Genomic DNA, 27,491 nt, shown 5'->3' on the forward strand with positions numbered 1-27,491 from the left:
ACGTAGTCCAGCTGTTGCTCACTTAGCGGTACATTTACAGAATGGTCAACGTGTTTATTTCTCGGAAACCAACGTGCAACAAAGAGCCCTGAATCCACCGGATACAAAATTAACAGCTTTTTTTCGCTTTGCAAAAATGATTCTTTTGCAAAAAGACTGCTGTATACTGAAGTGCCTTCGTATTACACGTGGAATACTAAAAATAAAGTATTTGAACGTCGAAAACAGGGTAAGTCAGTCGACGGCTAACCTACCATCTTCAAAGATACCACTATAGGAAGACTCTACACCGTTCACCCCAATCAACATGAATGCTTCTTTCTACGCCTGCTTTTGGTAAATGTACCCGGTCCGACATCCTTTGAGTATTTAAGAACTGTAAACGGTACTATACATGACACTTACCGTAGTGCATGCCAAGCTCTGAATTTATTGGAGAATGACCAACACTGGGATAACTGCATCAATGACGCGTGCGAAACGTCAACCCCAAGTCAAATTCGTGCATTGTTTGGCATCATTTTAACAACTTGCTCTCCATCAGCTCCTACAGAGTTATGGGAAAAATATAAGTCAAAAATGTCCGAAGATATACTCCATCGAAAACATTTAGAGACGTCAGATATGACTTTTGATTTTACATCAGAAATTTATAACTACACTTTAGTTATTATAGAAGATTTGTGCGTACGTATAGCAAACAAACCTCTTCAGGATTTGGGAATGCCTTCACCTAACCGTATCGCTGCTGTTTCGACATGTGTAGAATTGGATCGTGAACAAAATTACAGTACGAGTGATCTATTGTCGTATGTACAAAATAACATTTCCAAGTTAACGTCGGAACAAAAAGACATTTATGATACGATAATGCATTGTGTCGATAACAACGTTGGAGAAATTTTCTTTTTCGATGATCCAGGAGGTACTGGTAAAACGTTTGTGATAAAACTGATTCTGGCATCAATTCGATCAAAAAATGATATAGCGTTGGCAATTGCGTCGTCCGGAATAGCCGCAACATTGCTGCCTGGTGGAAGAACTGCACATTCCGCTTTGAAATTGCCTCTGAATTTGCATTCTACAGAAACTCCCACGTGCAATATTTCCAAATCATCTGGGATGGGTAAAGTATTGCAGCAATGCAAACTTATTATTTGGGATGAGTGCAAAATGGCACATAAAAATCGCTCGAGGCTCTGGATCAATGCTTGAAAGATTTGAGAGGGAAGTCGAAACCCTTTGGCAGCAGATTAATATTGCTTGCGGGAGATTTCAGGCAAACATTACCTATAATACCTAGATCAACTCCTGCAGACGAAATGAATGCTTGCCTGAAAAATTCTAATTTATGGGCACACGTAAAAATATTAAAATTAACTACAAATATGCGTGTCCGATTGCAAAACGATGACTCTGGTCAAACATTTTCAGATCAATTACTGGCAATTGGTAACGGAAAGCTCCTAGTAGACGAAATTTATGTTTTTAGAGGTGAGTTTGGAGAACCCTTCGATACTGCTACGAGTGGTAGCATTCATATTGGTCCGGTGGACATAACACAATCTTATGTCAGCAAGATTCATTCACCTCTCAAAAACACATTCGGGAGGCAGGAGGTAGGGACAGCGTCAAAGCATCTACAGAAAAATTCAGTGAAAAGGTTGGTGATGTGTGCTCACATTACCTACAAATGGAAATGCAGACGCTTCAACCGGACTTGTACAATTTTGAGTGTGTTTTTTTACGGATTGGATGGGTAGTCTTTTCAATGGGGCAGAAAATCATAGTTAAAGTGGGAGTACGTCGGAATTTAGATTTTAATGTAACCAAATCAAAAAATCCTTTTAATAGGTGGGAATTTTAAGAATTCTAGAGAATATAATGCAGATTTAAAGGGTTGTAAAGGAGTACAACACTTTTGTTCCGATACGGGCTTAGAATGCTTCAAGTGTTCAATCCTCGTGACTTGGCATAAACCTATTAAGAAGAATGGAATTAGTAAGACAGATTCTGATGGCTTGGTAGTTAGTGAGGGCGGGGAAGGTACATGTGGTCAAGGATGTTTTTGACAATGAAATAGTAAAAAAGATCATATGTCCCCATCATGACGCTGAAGCAACTACGTAAAAAAAGGCCTTTATTTTCCGTCCTAGGTAATTCGTAACCACGGCTTAGGAAGGCTATACTCAAACATGGTATTGATAATGAATTCATTAATCTCCTATCTGAGGTTTGTTTAAATTTAACTGAAGGCAATGTTCAGTTGCCAGAAGTAGTTAAGCAGTGAACAAAGCAACATTGTTCCCTTTTAAGCGTCTTAGCTTGCAAACAGAAAGGAAAACATTTAATAAACGGCTTGTTCAAGTGGTTGGTAGTTTCTTTTCATTGTTACTGCCAATAATCGTGGGACTTGAAAAAACACGATTCACTAAAAATGGCTATACCATTACAAATTGCCGCCAATAGAGCTCGCTCTTTCACCAAAAGAGCACTTTGACGATAATCTAGATCAATTTATTCATAATGAAGCAATTGCCGACGACGAAAAATCAATTTTTCTTCAAAATGTCCCTTGTTGTGTCGATAGGCATAGACCCTACCGTGAAAGACTGCTCAAAGTAAATGTGATTGATCAACCTCAAAATTCATCACTCCAGCACCATTAACACAAAAAAGGGGAAAAGATTCATCTAAAGTTTCATCAAGTGCTGTACACCTGAATCCCAAAATATATCAAAACATCAAAAGACAAATCGTTTTTGGAATGCACGCCAAGCGGGGGTGATGATTTAAAGTGTGTCAAACAAAAGTGTCTTTACACCACATTTAGTATGCTGAAAGGTAGCGGACATTTTACACCGCGTTTTCATTCAAAATGGATCAAGTTTTCAAGCGTGTTTATGAAAATATTGGTGAAGCGGGAATTTTAGGCTCCCCCACAACAATTGTCCGAGCTACTGGAATTTAAAGGAAGCTAGAAAAAGATAATTTACAGAAGGAACCCGGCTAAACTGTTCATCGAAATCATAGAGTTCGCGGTAATCATTAGTAGAAAACTCAAGCCTTTTTCTCCATGCAAATATTTAAAGCAGATCTTTTGACTCTAGATGAAATTCAAAGACGTCACAATAGCCCGTACAAATATATTTTACTTTCCATCAGAGTTTTTAATCGCTATGCATATGCCACTTTATTGCGTTCGAAGAGATTTGATGAAGTTGCTAGAGCCCTTGAATCTATCTTTGAACAAGAAACTTATAGAATGTCTGCTATTATGCATGAATTTTCAATTAATAATAGTTAATTGATTAAAAGTCAATTAATTAATTTCAATAATAAAGAGAAAGCATAAAGCTTTTTCTCTATTATTCCTAGCTCTAGTCCATAAGACAATTTTCTTCCGTAAGACACCATCAGCAACTTTTAACTTCCAAGTTAAGCATTCAACTGTTCCTGGAAAGTTTCCCTCAAATCTTCATCCTGGAGTCCACCAACATCATAACATCCCGAGAGGTAGTTTCCCTTCCAAAATTTCAGCTTTAAATTAACCCTAAATACTACTAGATGATGGTATTTACTTTTAAGATTAATAAAAGTACTGCTATATACCCTAGTATCTGGTATTGATCCTGCCAATCTTCGGTTTACTATAACATGGTCAATAAGGTTTTCTGTAATACCATCACGTGGATACCATGCGAACTTAAAGGCCATTTTATGGCAAATAACTATATTGGTTAAAACAAAACTGTTGTACCTACAAAATTGCAAAAGTCTGTAGCCATTACTGTTTTCTCTTCCTAGACAAAATTTACCTAGGCTAGGATACCATCTGTCCCTGTTTCTACCGACCAGGGCGTTAAAATCCTCTAGTAAAAACACCACCTCGGACCCTGTCTCTTTGCTCCTGTAATTTTAAGTAAAATTCAGGTGAGTCAATAGTATCTCCTTCAGTCGGTTCAAAAGGGGCATATACTACCATAGCTGATATAGCCCTAAACTTTTTAGTCGTAAAATGAGCAATTACTATTCTATTATAAATACCTTCCCAGCCTAAATAATGCTTGAGCTTCTAAACAAAAGCAGCTTCCTTATTAGTCATAAGCCTTACTCCCTGTCTATATCTACCATCCTCCCTGCCTGAGTAAATAAATTCCCTATCACTTAATTTCATGCCACCTACCACTGAGATATGAGTTTCTAAAACTCCTAATAAGTCCAGTTTGAATCTTCTGAGCTCGTCAGTCAAAATATCAATACAATAGTCATTTTCTTACGTCGTAACATTCCAAGTTCCATTTTTTATGTTCTTTAAATCATTGAAACTATTTTGGCCCAAGGAAATCAATTATCACGGATACCAGTATAGGACAGGGATCAACGTATCTTCTCAAGTCTAAACCGGGAGGCTTTAGCCGGCTTAGAACCTGGCAGCAAGAACTCCCTGGGACTTCCAGCATGAATGGAGGCCTTGTAAAATCCTGGGCCCATTTCGGTCACAACATGGTTTTCAGCACTTGACGATGCTCTTCTATCAACAAGAGTGAAAATCCTGCACAGACAGTCTCAAGCCAATTACCTCCGATTAATTATTTTGAGGTTGACCGTGTTGTGCTCATAATGCGTATTCTACTAATATTCATGTTAAGGCTTGGGTTCAAATTTAATCCATTGATCGAATACAAAAGTTTAAGGATAATTACTAGGGAGGAGTGTTTTTTTAAACTAATGATCGTATATTATTTACGAACTCATAAATTTCATTAAAGGCTCTTTTTAGAGTTGATCTTGCTCTCTACCGTCTCCTGAACCTTCAGGTTTGAAATATTCCATGGATTAAATTCAATGGCTCAAAAATACTTAATAGGGAGGGATGATTTCAAAACTATAGATGATTTATCTAGAGAATTCGGTACCTAAATGGAACTGTAAATACCATTTGATAAACCCAAACTGTATAAGAGACAGTAAATATCATCTAAGCATACAAAAAAAGTATATACATCGCAAACATCTAGTAACATCTAGTCCTTGTTAAGATTCCGTTTAGACATCTTGTTAGATTAACCTCATTTCATCTAATGAAATTAAATTGGACGACCATTTTTTTACATCAAATTATTCGTCTGAGATACCTTACATAATGGAAGTACATAGCGTTTGTGTAAATGGCATTCTTTCAGAAATCATATCTGGCATGCAATTCTAAGAATTTTTTATTAACCGGAAGTTGTGATATGTGTAGGGCTCTTGTTGTACCTGTTGGATGGTTTTGTCAAGAAAATATGCATATATTGTTCCCAGGAAATGTTAAATCTCTTAGAAGTTTAGCTTGATACAAGGGACTAAGAACTCCAAATCGTCGTAGAAATGGTTGGGTTATGCTTGTGCTCGGAGTAATCGGATACTTGTGTGCTTAGAGTAATAGGATTTCTGTGTGCTAGTACCAATTGAATGTAAATGGAGGATATTGAAAAAGTGCCGGTACGAGGGATAGAAGGTGGTTGGCTCTTATCGGACTACATACTAGCATACCACTGTCTCTGGCAACGGTAATTTTACAGGAGAGTGTAAATGACGTTGTCAAGCTTTCAGTGACCTCTGCCAATTTGAATCGTGGATAAATATACCCTAGATCAAGAAGAGGTAGCGCAGAAACCGAAGATTTTGAAACAAAGTAGGAACATTCTTTAGTTTTAGGACGATCATACAATGCAATTCTTTCTTCAATTTCGTTCGTGATCTGGAGAAGGGGCGCTCAATATTTTCTTACAAATACTTATAAGCTCAAATGCCCCAAACTCTTTCATAATATTTCTAGGAAAGCGTTATGATGAACAATTGTCTATGATGCTGATAAATCATTATTCAATTTTTTTGTGATGAGGGAAACAGAAAGAGAAAGGGATGTACCCTATGGATTTCCAAAGGTTTATTTTCGTAAACAATACCCAACAAACAAAATTCAGCTTTAAGAGATACCTATATTAGATGCAAGAAATCTGTAATAAAAATAAAGGACATACTTGGCATAGGTAAAGATTCACAAGACAGAATTTGATTTAAGTTAATGAAGAGCCCACTTTATGTTTTCATAATTATTATAATATAACTACATTATTAGATTTAGCTGCAAAGTCCAAATATAAAGAGTCAATTGTCATTAAAATTGCACAAGCTGAATTACTAAAAACTTGGACTGAAATCACTTCCCGTGACTGTTTTCCATATAAGAAAAAATAAATCATAACATAGTAAAAGCTCGAGTTCAGAGAAGAAAATAAGATCCAGTTACTTGTAAATGAATACTTGCTTTCCTTGTTCCTATTTTATCTAAATTTTTCAATCGCAATATAGCCCTATAGCCTTGGTCTTTCAAGTACTTTTTGTCATGTTTATGGTTAAGGAATTCGACAATTCTTTTGTCTTCATTTAAATGACACTCACCATGAAAAAACAAAAGCAAAAAACAAAGAATTAATGAAACTGAAGAATAATTTGGCCTTAATTAATAAATCTACCTTTGATGTAACAATGCTACCTTATTTACCTTTTACACACTTTTTCTTGCACCAATTATTAGGATTTACTCTTTGTCTCAACCATTAGCCTTTAATATTTAATTAGTCTTGTTATAAAGGATAATGTGGGAAGGGAATAGCATAACACAGCCGTTTTTGGGACAAGCAGGACGGTACAAGGATTGAAAATAGGTAAAAAAATTCAATATTTGAGATGGTGTCTGGCTGCTTCTCTCCTCCCGTAAAATTCTCCCTGAAACATCCCCTCCAGACGATCCACTCCTAAAAAATCACTCTCCTGCAGGAAAAACCCCCAAAATTTCTCCCCCTGAATTCCCCAAGAAGTATTTCCTCTGCAGACAATTCCCCCAAGAAAATCTCCCCGCATATAAAATTAAGCTTCCAAAGGATGATAAAACAAATAAAAAGGATGAAGAAAATAAGGCATTCTTAGATATTTTACCTATAATCCAAAATTCAGGTAGAATATATTTTTTTTTAATAAATTTTTTTTTAATTGATAGTAAAGAGCGGCATTAAAATTTAAAATGAACAGAAATTATTCCCTGTATGAAAGGGACTGTCCCCCTTCTCAACGCTCCGCTCTTTACACTAAAGGTTGACTCTTTTTCACAGCTCTATGTTATAAAAAAATAAAAAAACTTTAGTGTAAAGAGCGGGCCATTGGGAAGGGGATGGCCCCTTTCATATAAGGAATAATTTCTGTTCGTTTTAAGTTTTAATGTCGTTCCTTACTTTCAGTTATAAAAAATTTGTTTTTATTTAATTTCAAAACGTTTTAAATTAATGCAGGTTTTCAATTTAGCTTACGAACATGAACAACTGAAACGAAATTTACATATTAATTTTACTTTTTTTAATTAATAATAACCTTATAATGACCTACGTTTGTATTTTCTTCCAGTTGTTCAAAAATAACTCCTGAATCACAAAGGCTGTTTAATTAGAATAATAACCTCTTTTAAAAGTTACACAAGAAAATTTAGCACAAGACGAGGGGCAACTCATCTCATATACGTAATATTTTCTGTGCGTTTTAAGTTTTAATGTTGCTTCTTACTATCAATTGAAGAAGCTTGCTTCTTTTTTTGGGTCATTTTTTAAATAATATCGGGAAGACCAGCTCCCCCTCGATGGAAAATTCCCTTACCCCCACGAGAAATTTCTCCACGGAAAGATTCTCCAAATTAACTTAAATTAGCAACATTTGCGGAACTAATTTTGTAAAAACATAGTAAAAAAATGGCCGAAGAGGTCGAAACAATTCTTATGAAAATAAATGTCACAGAATGAGCAATTCTCAAATGACTGAACTGAATGAAAGGAAAAATCTTTAAAAGATAAATGTAATAATGTATGTTCATTTTAAGTTTTAATGTTATTCCTTACTTACAGTTGGAAAAAAACTTGTTTTTTTTTAATATTTAATAAAAACCGTAAGCCGATGACATAAAATATCTTTGGTTTATTATTACATTTAAATAAAAAAATTTTTTTTTTTACTGAGAGTAAGGAGCGACATTAAAACTTAAAACGAACAGAAATTACTCGGTATATGAAAGGGGCTGTTACCTCCACAACGCCACGTTCTTTACGCTAAAGTTCGACTCTTTACTCTTTTACTTTAAGCAGTAAAATACTTTAGCGTAAAGAGCGGGGCGTTGAGGAGGTAACAGCTTATACTTAAAACTTAACAGCTTAAAACTTATATATTTAAAATCAGCATGAGAATTCAATTCTTTTGATGTAACCATTGTTATAAAAATTCCATTTTTTAGAGTTTTGGTTACTATTTAGCAGGGTCGCTCCTTACTACAGTTCGTTACCACGAACTGTTTGATAAAAATCTTAGTTTTGAAGCTGCTTAAGGTAAAATTAACTGCTAAGATTGGCCGAAAAATAACGCAAACAAATCATTGCTTATATCAGCCATTATTTAAAAAAACCAGAGCTTTAATGTAAAGACCAAGGTATTGACGAGCAGTGTACTTCCTCATATACGTAATTTGAGGGGGTTTGCCCCCTCGTTAATATCTCTCTTTACGCTAAAGTTCAAATTTTGTTCAAGTTCTTTAAGCATGACCCCCGAATCACAAAGCCTGTTTAATTAGAATAAACAGCTCATTTGAAATTACTAAATATAATTTAGCATCAAGACCGAGGTATTGAAGAGGGGACGAACCCCCTCGTATACGTTACAGTTTCAGTTCATTTTAAGTTTTAATGTTACTCCTTACTTTCAGTTGAAAAAAAACTTGTTTTATTAAATTTTTGAATGTTCTTTAAATAATAATGGGAAATCAAGTAGCCCCTTCATGGAGATTCTCTTCCCCCATGAAAAATTCCTCCGTGGAAAGATGTTTCCACGTTACTCTGTCCCAAGACCCCCCTCCCACCAGAAAAATCCCCCCTAAAACGTCTGTATACCTCCCAATAACCGATACTATTTAAACAATGGGTAAAGTTCATAGCTTGCAGCCTTTCCCCGGGGGACTGTGGGGTATTAAGTCGTCCTCAAGGACAGAGTTATTAGATTTTAACTTAAGTTGAACAAAATGGCAATCTCAAAATTTTTATCCAGTGACTTTGGGAGGAATGAGCAATGGGAGGGGTTGCCCTCCAATTTTTCTGGTCACTTAAAAAGGGGACTAGAATTTTTGTTTCCGTTCGGATTTTAAAACCACTGGGTTGATAGGATCACCCCGGGGGAAAAAACAAATGGACACTCATTTGTGATCTTTAATCTGGCAAAAAATACAAAATTCCACATTTGTGCAGATTAGAGCTTGATACCTCTACAGTCTGGTGCGCTGAATCTGATGATGTGATTTTCATTAAGATTCACAGGGTAGATACGATAACCCCTGGGTAAAAAAAAAAACAAAAAAAAACAAATTAACACGCATCCGTGATCTTTTTTCTGGCAAAAAAAAAAAAAAAAATTCCACGTTTTTGTGGATGGAAGCTCCAAACCTCTATAGTAGGGTTTTCTAATACGCTGAATCTGATGGTGTGTTTTTTCGTAAGATTCTATGACTTTTAATGTGTTTTTCCCTCTTTTTTAGAAAATAAGGCAAATTTTATCAGGTTCGTAACTTTTGAAGGGTAGGAAACCCCGAGTTCAGAGAAGAAAATAAGATTCAGTTACTTGTAAATGAATACTTGCTTTCCTTGTTCCTACTTTATCTAAATGTTTCAATCGCAATATAGCCCTATAGCCTTGGTCTTTCAAGTACTTTTTGTCATGTTTATGGTTAAGGAATTCAACAATTCTTTTGTCTTCATTTAAAATGACACTCAGCATGAAAAAAACAAAAGCAAAAAACAAAGAATTAATGAAAATGAAGAATAATTTGGTCCTAATTAATAAATATACCTTTGATGTAACAAAACCACCTTAGTAACCTTTTACACACTTTTTCTTGCACCAATTATTAGGATTTACTCTTTGTCCCAACCATTGGCCTTTAATCTTTAATTACTCTTGTTATAAAGGATAATGTGGGAATAGAATAGCATAAAACAGCCGTTTTTGGGACAAGCAGGACGGTAGAAGGATTGAAATTAGGTAAAACAAAATTCAAAATTTGAGATGGTGCCATCTCTTTTTCAGAGATGGTGGAATTCTCCAAAAAATATTTCCTCTGCAGACAATTCCCCTAAGAAAATCTTCCTGCATATAAAATTAAGCTTCCAAAGGATGACTAAAACAAATAAAAAGGATGAAGAAAATAAGGCATTCTTAGATATTTTACCTATGTTCCAAAATTCAAGTAGAAAATATTTTTTTTAATATTTTTTAATTAATTGAAAGCAAGGAGCGATATTAAAACTTAAAATGAACAAAAATTATTCTATATATGAAAGGGAATGTCCCCCTTCTAAACGCTCCGCTCTTTACGCTAAAGGTTGACTCTTTTTCACAGCTCTATGTTATAAAAAAATAAAAAACTTTAGTGTTAAGAGCGGGCCATTGGGAAGGGGATAGCCCCTTTCATATAAGGAATAATTTCTGTTCGTTATAAGTTTTAATGTCGTTCCTTACTTTCAGTTAAAAAAAACTTGTTTTTATTTAATTTCAAAACGTTTTAAATTAATGCAGGTTTTCAATTTAGCTTACGAACATGAACAACTGAAACGAAATTTGCATATTAATATTACTTTTTTTAATTAATAATAACCTTATAATAACCTACGTTTGAATTTTCTTTCAGTTGTTCAAGAATAACTGCTGAATCACAAAGGCTGTTTAATTAGAATAATAACCTCTTTTAAAAGTTACACAAGAAAATTTAGCAAGAGCGAGCTATTGAGGAGGGGCAACTCATCTCATATACGTAATATTTTCTGTGCGTTTTAAGTTTTAATGTTGCTTCTTACTTTCAATTGAAGAAACTTGCTTTTTTTTATTTTTGGTCATCTTTTAAATAATACCGGGAAAACCAGCTCCCCCTCGATGGAAAATTCTCTTCTCCCTGCGAGAAATTCCTCCACGGAAAGATTCTCCAAATTAACTTCAATTAGCAATATTTGCGGAACTAATTTTGTAAAAACATAGTAAAAAAATGGCGGAAGAGGTCGAAACAATTCTTATGAAAATAAATTTCTCAAAATGAGCAATTCTCCAATGACTGAACTGAATGAAAGAAAAAATCTTTAAAGATAAATGTAATAATGTATATTCATTTTAAGTTTTAATGTTATTCCTTACTTTCAGTTGGAAAAAAAATTGTTTTTTTTAATATTTAATAAAAACCATAAGCCGATGACATAAAATATCTTTGGTTTATTATTACATTAAATAAAAAAAAAACAAGTTTTTTTTACTGAAAGTAAGGAGCGAAGTTAAAACTTAAAACGAACAGAAATTACTCGGTATATGAAAGGGGCTGTTACCTCCACAACGCCTCGTTCTTTAGGCTAAAGTTCGACTCTTCCTTTCAGTTCTACTTTTTAAAACAGTAAAATACTTTAGCGTAGAGATCGGGGCGTTGAGGAGGTAACAGCTTAAACTTAAAACTTAACAGCTTAAAACTTATATATTTTAGAAAATATATATTTTAGGAAACTTGATGAAAGTTGTATATATACTTGATTCTTTTGATGTATATATTGGTATCCAAATTCCGTTTTTTAGAGTTTTGGTTACTATTGAGCTTGGTCACTCCTTACTCGCAGTTCTTTACCAGGAACTGTTCGGTTTTTCTTTTAGCTCTTTCTTCGTGTATTTGAAGGATGAATTATTAGGACTGACTAAGGTTTTCAATTTAAACCAGAGAAAAAAATAAGCGTAAAATGTCCTGTAAACATGAAAGTAATTTCATGAAAAAAACATGAAAGTTAATTGAAAAAAGAGAACCAGTACCTAAAATCAACATCAACCTAAAAATAAACATTCAAAACCTACCGAAACCACTAACAAAAATTATCGTAAAAAAAAAACTGATAAAGTGATGATAGCATCCTAGTCTAAGCGGAGCATTCTCTACAAGCGTCACATATAATAATACTAATAACAATAATAATAATAATAATAATAATAATAATAATAATAATAATAATAATAATAATAATAATAATAATAATAATAATAATAATAATAATAATAATAATAATAATAATAACAATAATAATAATATTAATAATAATAATAATAATAATAATAATTTGTTTTAACTCATGTCACACATAAAAATTACATTTGCGGAGTGTAGCAATGAAAAAAGATGGTAAAATATTAATCCCTGTCAATTTTACTCCCTTTTGTCTCAAATGTTTATTGTATTCACCCAATCAAGAGATTCTTCTTAGGAAGATGGATTTGTGACTTCAGCAGTGAACTGACTCAAATATCAGCTTATCAGCCTATTGTATCAAATCTCAGTTTACTGGATCATCTTATTACTCACATTTCAACTATTTCCGACCCGGAAATTGCTTTAAGCTCTTTCATATCAAATCAGGAATAAATTTTTCCTTATATTTTATTTGGTCTGTTCCCTTTTAATCCTGTGATTTTTAATTGTTTTTGATATTTTTCATTAGTTTTTACTTACTTCTTTGACAAGGCATTTTTAGAGTGTATGTTTACAATGTTATTTTTGTGTAAACACAATACTGTTAAGCAGAATATACTAAAATATACACCGTTTACTGGAAAATTACATTTATTAATTACATATAAATTCATTATTTTTTTAATGTGAGAGAATATTTATTTGTCCTTATAATCTCCAATTACCTCATGGATTTTTTGAAAATGTCTTAAGAGTACTTCCAGGACTATACTTGATTTCTGTCTGTACGTAGCCGGGGAGGGGATTAGTAGGGACCTCTGAATACCAGAATCTCAATATTTTTACGATTCCCCTTATATATATTGTATTTTCCACATAATACAAGTTTATTTTTCATTTCAACGCTTTTCCATTTCCTCTCTTAAATAGGGAAATATTAAGCATATGACTGTCATTAAGAAAATATGACCGAGACCTCGACATATTAGTATATTCATATCTATTATTTGCATTATATTTGTGTTATTGATTATACTATATAACCATGTTAGCAATAACTATTAATATTATCTACATTACAATGTCGTTTACATATTAATTATTTATATAATATTTATATATATTTCCTATGCCTGGTCTTTCTTTAAATCGCATTTGTTGAATAGCTGATTTTAGTCCGTCTCTTTTCAAATCTTAATATTTTTCTTATATTTTAACACAATTTTTCAATTAAACTGTTTCCTGACCAGCCCTGTTATATTTGCTTCTTTGCGTGTATGTATTGACTTAAAGTATAAATTGACTCAAAAGTGTAAGATGAGTTTGTGGTAGTCATCTTAAACATTAAAACGTGATTTTTGGCTACTTGACTTGGATTGAGGCTGAAAGGGCAGTTCTTTAGGTCTATGGAAACTACATATAAATTATTTCTTTTCCTTTTTGTCATTTTTATATTGCTTCCCAAAATACTTTGATTTTGGTACTAACAACAGAAATTATTTTATTGACTTTCTTTAACGTAATTTATTTCTATGCTTGTTCTGTTTAACTTCTTGGGTATCCAAAAAATGTCTATTTACTTTTTTCATTGTTTGCTCCCAATTAAAAACTTCGAATCGAAGTTGTTCCATAGAAGCCACTTTTCATTTTGAAAGTTTAAAATGAATTCGAGCCAATATTAGTTCTTTTAGTCAATACCAAGTTTGATTCAAACTTGGCTGGTTAGAAATAAAATATTTCTTAGAATTTTGAAAGAATACATCCTTCCCATTGAAGGAAAAATAAATAACTGAGAATCATTTCGTCTCAGTAAAGGTACTTGTTTTTGTAAACATTGCAGGAATAGTGATCAAGATCAAGATCTAGATCTTGATCACTATTCCTGCAATGTTTACAAAAACAAGTACCTTTACTGAGACGAAATGATTCTCAGTTATTTATTTTTCCTTCAATGGGAAGGATGTATTCTTTCAAAATTCTAAGAAATATTTTATTTCTAACCAGCCAAGTTTGAATCAAACTTGGTATTGACTAAAAGAACTAATATTGGCTCGAATTCATTTTAAACTTTCAAAATGAAAAGTGGCTTCTATGGAACAACTTCGATTCGAAGTTTTTAATTGGGAGCAAACAATGAAAAAAGTAAATAGACATTTTTTGGGTACCCAAGAAGTTAAACAGAACAAGCATAGAAATAAATTACGTTAAAGAAAGTCAATAAAATAATTTCTGTTGTTAGTACCAAAATCAAAGTATTTTGGGAAGCAATATAAAAATGACAAAAAGGAAAAGAAATAATTTATATGTAGTTTCCATAGACCTAAAGAACTGCCCTTTCAGCCTCAATCCAAGTCAAGTAGCCAAAAATCACGTTTTAATGTTTAAGATGACTACCACAAACTCATCTTACACTTTTGAGTCAATTTATACTTTAAGTCAATACATACACGCAAAGAAGCAAATATAACAGGGCTGGTCAGGAAACAGTTTAATTGAAAAATTTTGTTAAAATATTAGAAAAATATTAAGATTTGAAAAGAGACGGACTAAAATCAGCTATTCAACAAATGCGATTTAAAGAAAGACCAGGCATAGGAAATATATATAAATATTATATAAATAATTAATATGTAAACGACATTGTAATGTAGATAATATTAATAGTTATTGCTAACATGGTTATATAGTATAATCAATAACACAAATATAATGCAAATAATAGATATGAATATACTAATATGTCGAGGTCTCGGTCATATTTTCTTAATGACAGTCATATGCTTAATATTTCCCTATTTAAGAGAGGAAATGGAAAAGCGTTGAAATGAAAAATAAACTTGTATTATGTGGAAAATACAATATATATAAGGGGAATCGTAAAAATATTGAGATTCTGGTAATCAGAGGTCCCTACTAATCCCCTCCCCGGCTACGTACAGTCAGAAATCAAGTATAGTCCTGGTAGTACTCTTAAGACATTTTCAAAACATCCATGAGGTAATTGGAGATTATAAGGACAAATAAATATTCTCTCACATTAAAAAAATAATGAATTTATATGTAATTAATAAATGTAATTTTCCAGTAAACGGTGTATATTTTAGTATATTCTGCTTAACAGTATTGTGTTTACACAAAAATAACATTGTAAACATACACTCTAAAAATGCCTTGTCAAAGAAGTAAGTAAAAACTAATGAAAAATATCAAAAACAATTAAAAATCACAGGATTAAAAGGGAACAGACCAAATAAAATATAAGGAAAAATTTATTCCTGATTTGATATGAAAGAGCTTAAAGCAATTTCCGGGTCGGAAATAGTTGAAATGTGAGTAATAAGATGATCCAGTAAACTGAGATTTGATACAATAGGCTGATAAGCTGATATTTGAGTCAGTTCACTGCTGAAGTCACAAATCCATCTTCCTAAGAAGAATCTCTTGATTGGGTGAATACAATAAACATTTGAGACAAAAGGGAGTAAAATTGACAGGGATTAATATTTTACCATCTTTTTTCATTGCTACACTCCGCAAATGTAATTTTTATGTGTGACATGAGTTAAAACAAATTATTATTATTATTATTATTATTATTAATATTATTATTATTGTTATTATTATTATTATTATTATTATTATTATTATTATTATTATTATTATTATTATTATTATTATTATTATTATTATTATTATTATTATTATTATTATTATTATTATTATTATTATTATTATTGTTATTAGTATTATTATATGTGACGCTTGTAGAGAATGCTCCGCTTAGACTAGGATGCTATCATCACTTTATCAGTTTTTTTTTTACGATAATTTTTGTTAGTGGTTTCGGTAGGTTTTGAATGTTTATTTTTAGGTTGATGTTGATTTTAGGTACTGGTTCTCTTTTTTCAATTAATTTTCATGTTTTTTTTCATGAAATTACTTTCATGTTTACAGGACATTTTACGCTTATTTTTTTCTCTGGTTTAAATTGAAAACCTTAGTCAGTCCTAATAATTCATCCTTCAAATACACGAAAAAAGAGCTAAAAGAAAAACCGAACAGTTCCTGGTAAAGAACTGCGAGTAAGGAGTGACCAAGCTCAATAGTAACCAAAACTCTAAAAAACGGAATTTGGATACCAATATATACATCAAAAGAATCAAATATATATACAACTTTCATCAAGTTTCCTAAAATATATATTTTCTAAAATATATAAGTTTTAAGCTGTTAAGTTTTAAGTTTAAGCTGTTACCTCCTCAACGCCCCGATCTCTACGCTAAAGTATTTTACTGTTTTAAAAAGTAGAACTGAAAGGAAGAGTCGAACTTTAGCCTAAAGAACGAGGCGTTTTGGAGGTAACAGCCCCTTTCATATACCGAGTAATTTCTGTTCGTTTTAAGTTTTAACGTCGCTCCTTACTTTCAGTAAAAAAAACTTGTTTTTTTTTATTTAATGTAATAATAAACCAAAGATATTTTATGTCATCGGCTTATGGTTTTTATTAAATATTAAAAAAACAATTTTTTTTCCAACTGAAAGTAAGGAATAACATTAAAACTTAAAATGAATATACATTATTACATTTATCTTTAAAGATTTTTTCTTTCATTCAGTTCAGTCATTGGAGAATTGCTCATTTTGTGAAATTTATTTTCATAAGAATTGTTTCGACCTCTTCGGCCATTTTTTTACTATGTTTTTACAAAATTAGTTCCGCAAATATTGCTAATTGAAGTTAATTTGGAGAATCTTTCCGTGGAGGAATTTCTCGCAGGGAGAAGAGAATTTTCCATCGAGGGGGAGCTGGTTTTCCCGGTATTATTTAAAAGATGACCAAAAATAAAAAAAAAGCAAGTTTCTTCAATTGAAAGTAAGAAGCAACATTAAAACTTAAAACGCACAGAAAATATTACGTATATGAGATGAGTTGCCCCTCCTCAATAGCTCGCTCTTGCTAAATTTTCTTGCGTAACTTTTAAAAGAGGTTATTATTCTAATTAAACAGCCTTTGTGATTCAGCAGTTATTCTTGAACAACTGAAAGAAAATTCAAACGTAGGTTATTATAAGGTTATTATTAATTAAAAAAAGTAATATTAATATGCAAATTTCGTTTCAGTTGTTCATGTTCGTAAGCTAAATTGAAAACCTGCATTAATTTAAAACGTTTTGAAATTAAATAAAAACAAGTTTTTTTTAACTGAAAGTAAGGAACGACATTAAAACTTATAACGAACAGAAATTATTCCTTATATGAAAGGGGCTATCCCCTTCCCAATGGCCCGCTCTTTACACTAAAGTTTTTTATTTTTTTATAACATAGAGCTATGAAAAAGAGTCAACCTTTAGCGTAAAGAGCGGAGCGTTTAGAAGGGGGACATTCCCTTTCATATATAGAATAATTTTTGTTCATTTTAAGTTTTAATATCGCTCCTTGCTTTCAATTAATAAAAAAATATTAAAAAAAATATTTTCTACTTGAATTTTGGAACATAGGTAAAATATCTAAGAATGCCTTATTTTCTTCATCCTTTTTATTTGTTTTAGTCATCCTTTGGAAGCTTAATTTTATATGCAGGAAGATTTTCTTAGGGGAATTGTCTGCAGAGGAAATATTTTTTGGAGAATTCCACCATCTCTGAAAAAGAGATGGCACCATCTCAAATTTTGAAATTTTTTTTACCTAATTTCAATCCTTCTACCGTCCTGCTTGTCCCAAAAACGGCTGTTTTATGCTATTCTATTCCCACATTATCCTTTATAACAAGAGTAATTAAAGATTAAAGGCCAATGGTTGGGACAAAGAGTAAATCCTAATAATTGGTGCAAGAAAAAGTGTGTAAAAGGTAACTAAGGTGGTTTTGTTACATCAAAGGTATATTTATTAATTAGGACCAAATCATTCTTCATTTTCATTAATTCTTTGTTTTTTGCTTTTGTTTTTTTCATGTTGAGTGTCATTTTAAATGAAGACAAAAGAATTGTTGAATTCCTTAACCATAAACATGACAAAAAGTACTTGAAAGACCAAGGCTATAGGGCTATATTGCGATTGAAACATTTAGATAAAGTAGGAACAAGGAAAGCAAGTATTCATTTACAAGTAACTGAATCTTATTTTCTTCTCTGAACTCGGGGTTTCCTACCCTTCAAAAGTTACGAACCTGATAAAATTTGCCTTATTTTCTAAAAAAGAGGGAAAAACACATTAAAAGTCATAGAATCTTACGAAAAAACACACCATCAGATTCAGCGTATTAGAAAACCCTACTATAGAGGTTTCGAGCTTCCATCCACAAAAACGTGGAATTTTTTATTTTTTTTGCCAGAATAAAGATCACGGATGCGTGTTAATTTGTTGTTTTTTTGTTTTTTTTTTTACCCAGGGGTTATCGTATCTACCCTGTGAATCTTAATGAAAATCACATCATCAGATTCGGCGCACCAGACTGTAGAGGTATCAAGCTCTAATCTGCACAAATGTGGAATTTTGTATTTTTTGCCAGATTAAAGATCACAAATGAGTGTCCATTTGTTTTTTCCCCCGGGGTGATCCTATCAACCCAGTGGTTTTAAAATCCGAACGGAAACAAAAATTCTAGTCCCCTTTTTAAGTGACCAGAAAAATTGGAGGGCAACCCCTCCCATTGCTCATTCCTCCCAAAGTCACTGGATAAAAATTTTGAGATTGACATTTTGTTCAACTTAAGTTAAAATCTAATAACTCTGTCCTTGAGGACGACTTAATAACCCACAGTCCCCCGGGGAAAGGCTGCAAGCTATGAACTTTACCCATTGTTTAAATAGTATCGGTTATTGGGAGGTATACAGACGTTTTAGGGGGGATTTTTCTGGTGGGAGGGGGGTCTTGGGACAGAGTAACGTGGAAACATCTTTCCACGGAGGAATTTTTCATGGGGGAAGAGAATCTCCATGAAGGGGCTACTTGATTTCCCATTATTATTTAAAGAACATTCAAAAATTTAATAAAACAAGTTTTTTTTCAACTGAAAGTAAGGAGTAACATTAAAACTTAAAATGAACTGAAACTGTAAAGTATATGAGGGGGTTCGTCCCCTCTTCAATACCTCGGTCTTGATGCTAAATTATATTTAGTAATTTCAAATGAGCTATTTATTCTAATTAAACAGGCTTTGTGATTCGGGGGTCATGCTTAAAGAACTTGAACAAAATTTGAACTTTAGCGTAAAGAGAGATATTAAAGAGGGGGCAAACCCCCTCAAATTACGTATATGAGGAAGTACACTGCTCGTCAATACCTTGGTCTTTACATTAAAGCTCTGTTTTTTTTAAATAATGGCTGATATAAGCAATGATTTGTTTGCGTTATTTTCCGGCCAATCTTAGCAGTTAATTTTACCTTAAGCAGCTTCAAAACTAAGATTTTTATCAAACAGTTCGTGGTAACGAACTGTAGTAAGGAGCGACCCTGCTAAATAGTAACCAAAACTCTAAAAAATGGAATTTTTATAACAATGGTTACATCAAAAGAATTGAATTCTCATGCTGATTTTAAATATATAAGTTTTAAGCTGTTAAGTTTTAAGTATAAGCTGTTACCTCCTCAACGCCCCGCTCTTTACGCTAAAGTATTTTACTGCTTAAAGTAAAAGAGTAAAGAGTCGAACTTTAGCGTAAAGAACGTGGCGTTGTGGAGGTAACAGCCCCTTTCATATACCGAGTAATTTCTGTTCGTTTTAAGTTTTAATGTCGCTCCTTACTCTCAGTAAAAAAAACTTTTTTTTTATTTAAATGTAATAATAAACCAAAGATATTTTATGTCATCGGCTTACGGTTTTTATTAAATATTAAAAAAAAACAAGTTTTTTTCCAACTGTAAGTAAGGAATAACATTAAAACTTAAAATGAACATACATTATTACATTTATCTTTTAAAGATTTTTTCTTTCATTCAGTTCAGTCATTTGAGAATTGCTCATTCTGTGACATTTATTTTCATAAGAATTGTTTCGACCTCTTCGGCCATTTTTTTACTATGTTTTTACAAAATTAGTTCCGCAAATGTTGCTAATTTAAGTTAATTTGGAGAATCTTTCCGTGGAGAAATTTCTCGTGGGGGTAAGGGAATTTTCCATCGAGGGGGAGCTGGTCTTCCCGATATTATTTAAAAAATGACCCAAAAAAAAGAAGCAAGTTTCTTCAATTGATAGTAAGAAGCAACATTAAAACTTAAAACGCACAGAAAATATTACGTATATGAGATGAGTTGCCCCTCGTCTTGTGCTAAATTTTCTTGTGTAACTTTTAAAAGAGGTTATTATTCTAATTAAACAGCCTTTGTGATTCAGGAGTTATTTTTGAACAACTGGAAGAAAATACAAACGTAGGTCATTATAAGGTTATTATTAATTAAAAAAAGTAAAATTAATATGTAAATTTCGTTTCAGTTGTTCATGTTCGTAAGCTAAATTGAAAACCTGCATTAATTTAAAACGTTTTGAAATTAAATAAAAACAAATTTTTTATAACTGAAAGTAAGGAACGACATTAAAACTTAAAACGAACAGAAATTATTCCTTATATGAAAGGGGCCATCCCCTTCCCAATGGCCCGCTCTTTACACTAAAGTTTTTTTTATTTTTTTATAACATAGAGCTGTGAAAAAGAGCCAACCTTTAGTGTAAAGAGCGGAGCGTTGAGAAGGGGGACAGTCCCTTTCATATAGGGAATAATTTCTGTTCATTTTAAATTTTAATGCCGCTCCTTACTATCAATTAAAAAAAAATTTATTAAAAAAAAATATATTCTACCTGAATTTTGGATTATAGGTAAAATATCTAAGAATGCCTTATTTTCTTCATCCTTTTTATTTGTTTTATCATCCTTTGGAAGCTTAATTTTATATGCGGGGAGATTTTCTTGGGGGAATTGTCTGCAGAGGAAATATTTCTTGGGGAATTCAGGGGGAGAAATTTTGGGGGGTTTTCCTGCAGGAGAGTGATTTTTTAGGAGTGGATCGTCTGGAGGGGATGTTTCAGGGAGAATTTTACGGGAGGAGAGAAGTAGCCAGACACCATCTCAAATATTGAAATTTTATTACCTATTTTCAATCCTTGTACCGTCCTGCTTGTCCCAAAAACGGCTGTGTTATGCTATTCCCTTCCCACATTATCCTTTATAACAAGACTAATTAAATATTAAAGGCTAATGGTTGAGACAAAGAGTAAATCCTAATAATTGGTGCAAGAAAAAGTGTGTAAAAGGTAACTAAGGTGGCATTGTTACATCAAAGGTAGATTTATTAATTAAGGCCAAATTATTCTTCAGTTTCATTAATTCTTTGTTTTTTGCTTTTGTTTTTTCATGGTGAGTGTCATTTAAATGAAGACAAAAGAATTGTCGAATTCCTTAACCATAAACATGACAAAAAGTACTTGAAAGACCAAGGCTATAGGGCTATTTTGCGATTAAATAAAAAAAACTAATTTTTTTAGCTGAAAGTAAGGAGCGACATTAAAACTTAAAACGAACAGAAATTACTCCGTATATGAAATGGGTTGTCCCCTCCGCAATCCCTCGCTCTTTACGCTAAAGCTTTTAATTGTTTTAAAAAGTAGAATTGTGGCAAAGAGTCAAACTTCAGCGTAAAGAGCGAGGGATTGCGGAGGGGACAACCCATTTCATATACGGAGTAATTTCTGTTCGTTTTAAGTTTTAATGTCGCTCCTTACTTTCAGCTAAAAAAATTAGTTTTTTTTATTTAATTTCTGAACGTTTTTGAATTAATGCATGTTTGGTTTTGGCTCTCCGCACATAAATTATTAAAATGAAACTTGTATATTAATTCTTTTTTTGGCTAAATGGCTTTCTCTTAGTTTTGATCAGACGATTTTGAGAAACAAGGGGTGGAGAAGGAGGCCTAGTTGCCCTCCAATTTTTCGGTCACTTAAAATGGCAACTAGAACTTTTAATTTTTAATGAACGTTTTTATTAGTAAGAAATACACGTAGCTTAAGAATTAACTTACATAACAAACTTTCATAACCTTATATTTTTATTATGTATACGAGGGGGTTTTTACCCTCGTTAATACCTCGCTCTTTACACTAAATCGTAAGTTTTGTCCCAATTCTTTAAGAATGACCCCTGAATCAGAAAGGCCGTAGAATAAATAGTTGAAATTACTAAAAATACTTTAGCATAAAGAGCAAGGTATTTATCTCCTCCTAAATACCTCGCTCTTTATACTAAAGTATTTTTAGAACCCCTCATATGCGTAATTATCTCTGTTCGTTTTAGGTTTCAATGCTACTTCTTCCTTTCATTTGAAAAAACGTTTTCATGTTTATTTTTCATTGTTTTCTTATAGTAGTGCTAGAGAACCCTGCGCCCTTTTCATTGAATTTTTCTTCCCTCATGACAGATTCCTCCAAGGAAAGATCCTCCAACATAGCCCCCTCTCCTCAGCCCCACCCCCAAACAAAATAAAATCCCCCTGAAAACGTCTGTACACTTCCCAATAACCATTACTATATGTAAACACTGGTCAAAGTTTGTAACTTGCAGCCCCTCCCCCAGGGATTGTGGGGGAGTAAGACATCCCCAAAGACATAGTTATTATGGTTTTCGACTATGCTGAACAAAATGGCTATCTCAAAATTTTGATCCGTTGACTTTGGGAAAAAAATGAGCTTGGGAGGGGGCCTAGATGCCCTCCAATTTTTTTGGTCACTTAAAAAGGGCACTAGAACTTTTCATTTCCGTTAGAATGAGCCCTCTTGCGACATTCTAGGACCACTTGGTCGATACGATGACCCCTGGGGAAAAGAAAAAAACAAAAAACAAAAAAAAAACAAACAAATAAACACGCACCCGTGATTTGTCTTCTGGCAAAAAATACAAAATTCCACATTTTTGTAGATAGGAGCTTGAAACTTCTACAGTAGGGTTCTCTGATACGCTGAATCTGATGGTGTCATTTTCGTTAAGATCCTACGACTTTTAGGGGGTGTTTCTCCCTATTTTCTTAAATAAGGCAAATTTTCTCAGGCTCGTAACTTTTGATGGGTAAGATTAAACTTGATTAAACTTATATATTTAAAATCAGCATTAAAATGCGATTCTTTTGATGTAGCTATTGATATCAAAATTCAATTTTTTAGAGTTTTGGTTACTATTGAGCCGGGTCGCTCCTTACTACAGTTCGTTACCACGAACTGTTTGATTGAAGAATTTTGATAAAATAGGAACAAGGAAAGCAAGTATTCATTTACAAGTAACTGGATCTTATTTTCTTCTCTGAACTCGAGCTTTTACTATGTTATGATTTATTTTTTCTTATATGGAAAACAGTCACGGGAAGTGATTTCAGTCCAAGTTTATAGTAATTCAGCTTGTGCAATTTTAATGACAATTGACTCTTTATATTTGGACTTTGTAGCTATATCTAATAATGTAGTTATATTATAATAATTATGAAAACATAAAGTGGGCTCTTCATTAACTTAAATCAAATTCCGTCTTGTGAATCTTTACCTATGCCAAGTATGTCCTTTATTTTTATTACAGATTTGTTGCATCTAATATAGGTATCTCTTAAAGCTGAAGTTTGTTTGTTGGGTATTGTTTACGAAAATAAACCTTTGGAAATCCATAGGGTACATCCCTTTTTCTTTCTGTTTCCCTCATCACAAAAAACTTGAATAATGATTTATCAGCATCATAGACAATTGTTCATCATAACACTTTCCTAGAAATATTATGAAAGAGTTTGGGGCATTTGAGCTTATAAGTATTTGTAAGAAAATATTGAGCGCCCCTTCTCCAGATCACGAACGAAATTGAAGAAAGAATTGCATTGTATGATCGTCCTAAAACTAAAGAATGTTCCTACTTTGTTTCAAAATCTTCGGTTTCTGCGCTACCTCTTCTTGATCTAGGGTATATTTATCCACGATTTAAATTGGCAGAGGTCACTGAAAGCTTGACAACGTCATTTACACTCTCCTGTAAAATTACCGTTGCCAGAGACAGTGGTATGCTAGTATGTAGTCCGATAAGAGCCAACCACCTTCTATCCCTCGTACAGGCACTTTTTCAACATCCTCCATTTACATTCAATTGGTACTAGCACACAGAAATCCTATTACTCTAAGCACACAAGTATCCGATTACTCCGAGCACAAGCATAACCCAACCATTTCTACGACGATTTGGAGTTCTTAGTCCCTTGTATCAAGCTAAACTTCTAAGAGATTTAACATTTCCTGGGAACAATATATGCATATTTTCTTGACAAAACCATCCAACAGGTACAACAAGAGCCCTACACATATCACAACTTCCGGTTAATAAAAAATTCTTAGAATTGCATGCCAGATATGATTTCTGAAAGAATGCCATTTACACAAACGCTATGTACTTCCATTATGTAAGGTATCTCAGACGAATAATTTGATGTAAAAAAATGGTCGTCCAATTTAATTTCATTAGATGAAATGAGGTTAATCTAACAAGATGTCTAAGCGGAATCTTAACAAGGACTAGATGTTACTAGATGTTTGCGATGTATATACTTTTTTTGTATGCTTAGATGATATTTACTGTCTCTTATACAGTTTGGGTTTATCAAATGGTATTTACAGTTCCACTTAGGTACCGAATTCTCTAGATAAATCATCTATAGTTTTGAAATCATCCCTCCCTATTAAGTATTTTTGAGCCATTGAATTTAATCCATGGAATATTTCAAACCTGAAGGTTCAGGAGACGGTATAGAGCAAGATCAACTCTAAAAAGAGCCTTTAATGAAATTTATGAGTTCGTAAATAATATGCGATCATTAGTTTAAAAAAACACTCCTCCCTACTAATTTTCCTTAAACTTTTGTATTCGATCAATGGATTAAATTTGAACCCAAGCCTTAACATGAATATTAGTAGAATACGCATTATGAGCACAACACGGTCAACCTCCCAATAATTTTTTTTCTGGTTGCGAACGAGAAAAGGAGGGACACAGAATAGTAATGAACATAACAGGACTATACCCCTTGGAGGGAGGGGGGGCAAAATTTTTAGGAGGGAGGGGTAATCTTTTTGTGCTTTGAGTTTCTTAAATTGAAATATTTTAATCTTTTTTCCATGTCTTAAAATCTAGTTAAATATAAATATTACAAAAAATCACGATATTTTAAAAATTACAAAATGGGGGTGATATAAATGTGTCAGTCGGGATTTTTTGTATTAGACAAATAATATTTGCATTGATTTTTTGCTGTTTTTTATTGAACTTTAAAATGAGGATTTTTCAACTTTTTTTTTTTTCATTTCTTAAAATAATATAAAATATTCAAATAAGAAAAAAATTAACTTGCGATTTTTTAAAAAGTATAAAATCAAGACGTTATGAATAAGTCAATTAGTATTTTTTCTATTAGAAAAATAAAGTTTGTAGTGACGTTGTTTTTGGACAGATTTTTGAGGGGACATAACTTTTTTAGAGCCTAGAATTAATTTGGGACTTAAAATTAAGAAATTCGAATATAAATGAATATTGAAACATTATTTTTAATTTCAGGTCATTAATTCAACAAAAGACGGTGAAATGATGAATTTTTATTCAAAGATTTCTTGGGAAGGAAGACTTGAACTCACCAAACCATGTAGACAAGTCAATGTTAGAGGATGTATTAGCAATAGCGGACGGTACACAGAATCCATAAGAATTGGCCAACTCTTCTAATAAAAACGTAAGAAAAATTGTTATCTTCTCTCTCATATGTCTCTCTGTGTGTGTGTGTTCTTGTGTGTGTGTGTGTGTGTATGTATGTATGTATGTGTGTGTGTGTGTGTGTGTGTTTGTGTGTGTGTGTGTGTGTGTGTGTGTCTGTGTGTGTGTAAGTGTGTGTGTGTGTGTGTGTGTGTGTGTGTGTGTGTGTGTTTGTTGTTAAAACAGTGATTATGAATTATATTGGAGGCTATTGAAATATTATTTTTTCAATTTAATAAAACCATGTCATTCCAAAAAGAAAGTAGCTTCTCATTCATTTTCCAGGTTGTGCATGTAACATCATATTAAACAACACATACACACAAATAAAACAACCAAATACACACCCACACACACTGACAAACACACACACACATACACACATACACACACATACACACACAAACATTCACACGTAAACACACACATGCACACACACACATATATACACAGCTCGCATACACAAACAAACCAACACACACATCCATACTCAAAAACAGAGACACACACACAAACAAACACTAACACACAAACACACACAAACACGCGCACACACACACATACACACACAGAGACACACACACACACACACACACACACACACACACACACACACACACACACACACACATACACACACACACACACACACACACACACACACACACACACACACACACACACACACACACACACACACACACACACACACACACACACACACACACACACACACACACACACACACACACACACACACACACACACACACACACACACACACACACACACACACACACACACACACACCGACACACACACACATACACACACATACACACACACACACACACACACACGCACACACACACACACACACTCACACAAACACACATACACACACACACACAAACACACACACATACACACACACAAACACACACACACATATCATTTATGAGACTTATGAGAGAGACGATTCAATTTTTCTTACGTTTTCATTGGGAGAGTTGGCCGATTCTTGAACGTTCTATAGACCGTTGATCATTGCCAATAGATCTTCTAACATTGACTCGTCTATATGGTCGGTTGACTTCAAGGCTTCCCCCCCAAAAATCGTCGAAAAGAAAATTCATCATTTCGCGGTCTTGTTGTTGAATTGGTGGCCTGGAATTAGAAAATAATGCTTCAATATTCTTTTATATTCAAATTTCGCAAATTTAAGCTCAAATTTCTAAAGTCCAAGAGAATTCACAAGTCCCAAGAAAATAATAAGTCCTAAAAAAATCTCTAAGCAAATTTCTAAGAATTAAAGGTTCAAGGATTAAAGTATTAAAGGTGAGAGTTCCCAAAAAGTCTCCCCCAAAACATCTTCGAGCACACATTTATAATTTCGTCGTCTTTTTGTTGAATCAGTGGCTTGGAATTATAAAATGACGTTTAAATATTAGTTATATTAAAATTTCTCAAATTTAAGCTCAAAATTCTAAAGTCCACGAAAATTCCCAAGTACCAAGAAAGTCCCAAAATACTTGTAAGTCCCGAAAAAAATCTCCAAGTCAAATAAAATACTAGGATCCAAAATAATTATGTCCCCAAAACAAATATAAGTAAAAAAAAAATGTCACTACAAACATTGTTTTTCTATTAGAAGAAATCAAGATTGACGTAATTAT

General features: G+C 32.9%; 1 protein-coding gene across 5 annotated transcripts in view; it reads left to right on the forward strand.

The window, feature by feature from the left end:
* The window catches only part of LOC136039284 (gamma-aminobutyric acid receptor subunit beta-like), a 191,217-nt gene that overhangs the window by 33,933 nt on the left and 129,793 nt on the right, over positions 1-27,491 (forward strand). Inside the window, exon 2 of one of the 5 annotated variants that reach the window (XM_065722867.1) lies at positions 25,624-25,795. The exons of 3 other annotated variants lie outside the window; for them this stretch is intronic. The gene's annotated coding sequence lies outside the window, so the exon portion shown is untranslated. Of the gene's footprint in view, positions 1-25,623; positions 25,796-27,023; positions 27,154-27,491 lie in introns of those variants that run through there. One more of the 5 variants, XM_065722869.1, reaches the window with a different exon arrangement.

The sequence above is a fragment of the Artemia franciscana genome, chromosome 19 (genome assembly GCF_032884065.1).
Source record: "Artemia franciscana chromosome 19, ASM3288406v1, whole genome shotgun sequence".
NCBI lineage: Eukaryota > Metazoa > Arthropoda > Branchiopoda > Anostraca > Artemiidae > Artemia > Artemia franciscana.